Source organism: Helianthus annuus, chromosome 8 (genome assembly GCF_002127325.2).
Source record: "Helianthus annuus cultivar XRQ/B chromosome 8, HanXRQr2.0-SUNRISE, whole genome shotgun sequence".
Classification (NCBI taxonomy): domain Eukaryota; kingdom Viridiplantae; phylum Streptophyta; class Magnoliopsida; order Asterales; family Asteraceae; genus Helianthus; species Helianthus annuus.
Window position 1 is genome coordinate 148,672,558 of NC_035440.2, and position 3,560 is coordinate 148,676,117.

Consider the following 3,560-nt stretch of genomic DNA (forward strand, 5'->3'; position numbering starts at 1 on the left):
ATATTTCTTTTCATGTATTTTCAATTGTCTCGAGGCATAAGCTGTAACTTTTCCCCGTTGCATCAAAACACATCCAAGCCCTGATAATGAGGCATCCGAGTAAACCACCAAGTCCTTGACTCCGTCCGGCAATGTCAATACCGGAGCCTGGGTCAACTTCTCTTTTAGCGTCTGAAACGCCTTTTCTTGTTCAACACCCCAAATGAATTTTTCCTCTTCCGGGTTAACTTCGTTAGTGGCGACGCAATCTTGGAGAAATCTTGAATGAATCTCCTATAATACCCCGCAAGCCCTAAGAAGCTTCTAATTTCCGAGGGGTTCTTCGGGGTATTCCATTTTGACACGACCTCGATCTTTGACGGATCCACCAACACTCCATCGGCACTTATGATGTGGCCGAGAAATTGCACCTCTCGTAACCAAAAGGCGCACTGAAAATTTCGCATACAACCTTTCTCGTCTAAGTGTCTCTAACACCTCTTGTAAATGGTGTGCATGCTCGGCTTCACTTTTCGAATACACCAAGATGTCATCTATGAACACGATGACTAATTTGTCTAGCATTGGCTTGCAAACCCGGTTCATGAGATCCATGAAAGCCACGGGTGCATTTGTCAGCCCAAATGACATCACGAGAAACTCGTAATGTCCATATCGCGTGCGAAAAGCCGTCTTCGGCACATCTTCCTCCTTGACCCTTAATTGGTGATACCCCGATCTGAGGTCAATCTTTGAAAACCAATTCGCACCCTGTAACTGGTCAAATAGATCATCTATTCTCGGAAGCGGGTATCGGTTCTTTACCGTGAGTTTGTGTTAGACCGTTGGATGACCCGAAAAGTCAGTCGAAGTAGTTCATCTTTACATACGAAGGCGGAATCAACGTAAGTAAAGTAACAACAGCTAATCCTTTCAATTCCTTATGTTTATATTGCTTTCTGATAAAATTTCAACAGAGTTTCGGCACCAAAGCACACACATACGTCGTTACAACTTATGAACCGCTCCAGCCTATTTATAGAAAACTTGGGTCGCTTATGTGACAGTACAAATAAGCGATCCAGCACCTTTGTCACATAAGCGATCCACACTAGTGTCCTAAAAGCGGTCCAAGACTAAAACCATGACACAAAAGCGGTTCTAAGTCTATATTACACAATATTTACACTTTGACCCCCTATAGACCAATCTTGACTTCAGACTTTTTGTAGACGCAGTCAACAGACATTCCGTGCATCAACAGACTCCCCCTTGGATGTTGACGTAGTCTTTTAGCATCTTCAGATCCGTAGTCTTCAGTCTTTGTCTTTTTACCAATTCTGTCTTTTTCTCATAAGCATTCTTCACAGGTTTCAGAACTGACTCCATACTTCCCAATATCTGTTGACCCAGACTCCCCCTCTCATTGACTTCCCCTCTCATTATGCTGGAATCTTGAGATATCTAGTTCAAGCTTTTGCAGTTTGCCTCCGTTGGGAAATATTGTCCAAACTTGTTACTCAACCAATAACATTACAATCTATCTTGTCAAACAATAAACACAACTTCAATCAGCTTTAGAAATCCACTCAAGTTTACAAGTTCAATTTAATGACCCTGTATACTTGATTAATCTACCAAGTTCAATTTAATGACCCTGGTTGACCTATAGACGAATCAAACTGATTTAATAAAACTATTTTCCAATTTTCTTTCTGAAAATAACAAGTATCAACTTAATGAACTTGTTTGTGACTTTGAAAACAAACATATTTCCAACAATGTAAGCTCTCCTCGATCTTCAGCTCAGAAACTCCTGCATCTGCTTCATCTTTCCAGAATCCGACAATCAACTTTCCACTCTGGTTTGTCTAAAATAAAGCAGAAATAAAATCTTTTTGGATTTTAAGATAATCTAAACTAAGAAATGAAATAGCAGAAAACTTAAATTGCAGAAAATAAACTATTTACAGATTTGTTTTTGGCGAGCGTGTCAGGGAATCATATCAGCTTTTCAGACAGATTACAAGTACCGTTAAGCTACATTACATACTCAGTTTTAAACAATTCACCTCGATTGTCGATATACTGATCCATCTTAAATTCTCATACAAACTTCAATCTATTCAGGATACTGTTTAAGTGTTTTAAGAACTTAGATCAATTCATGTGTCCCACCTCTTGAATATACTCCCGTATCCAGAATCCCAATATTCAGTCTTACAGGCAAAAATACTACAATGATGTCTGTACATAAATTAGGGTATGCGAGAACTGAGGGATCTCAGGTCAGAACTTCCGTTCAGCAGAGAGATATCAGCTTCGACTTTGCAGTGTGTTCCCTTTAGAGAATCTTTTCAGCTACAACAACTGATTATCAATTTTATTGTCTAATCAGCTGAGGGCTTTATGCTATGTTTCAAGCATTTTGGTGAAAGTATTAGCCAGGGACTAGGTCAGAACCACCGTTCAGCAGAAGTCCCGGAATAATACCCCAGACATCATAGAGTATAACCACCTAGTATATCAGAATACGAGACCTTTCAAACGAGATTTCAGGGGTTACCTATATATCCAAGTAGTGTTCCCCACGAATTTCACAAGTTTGAAATTTTAGGTTTATATCCCGAATAAATCTACTAAATGTGCGAAAACCTATCAACACATCGTTAGTGAGACTGTTTAACTCATTTTGTCTTTCCAAATCTTTAGCATACTGTAATTGTCTAGCTGATGTACTATCATTTTCCCTATATACACAAGCTCTTTTTCAATTTTACCATGTTTTTGTATTTTAGCATTTTTTACTGTTTTTGTATTTTTCTTAAAATAAAATATGTACAACTATCTATCTCCCCCTAAATACCAAAACACGTAAAAAGTCGACAAACCATCGCAGATTGTTTCTCATCTTCATCCGCAACAGTACTCTCATCAACGCTCACAACTCCATCCGACACCGAAAGCAATTTCATACCATTAAGTTTTAACAAATATTGAAACCTATTTTTATCAAAAGCTTTGGTATGCAAATCAGCTTTTTGTTCGTCAGTGTGGATTTTCTCAATTCGTATCAACTTTTTCTCGAAGCAATCGCGAATAAAGTGATGACGAATCTCGATATGTTTAGTTTTAGCGTGATGTACTGGATTTTTAGTAATATTAATTGCGGCCTCATTATCAACAAACAGAGGTGTGTTAAGAAACTGCAAACCGTAGTCGCGCATCTGTTGCTGTATCCACAGGATCTGAGAGCAGCAACTGCTAGCAGAAACATACTCCGCTTCACATGTAGATAGCGCCACAGATGTTTGTTTCTTACACTGCCAAGTAACCAATCTCGAACCAAAAAACTGGCATCCTGCAGTTGTTGATTTCGCATTAATTTTGCAGCATCCGAAATCTGAATCGGAAAAGCCTTCGAGTGTAAAATCGCCTTTGCGAGGATACCACAACCCCAATGTGGGTGTGCCTTTCAAGTAACGTAAAATCCTCTTCACAATAATCATGTGCGATTCTCTCGGGTTAGACTGAAATCTTGCTGCGAGGCACGTTGGGTACATGATGTCAGGACGTGAAGC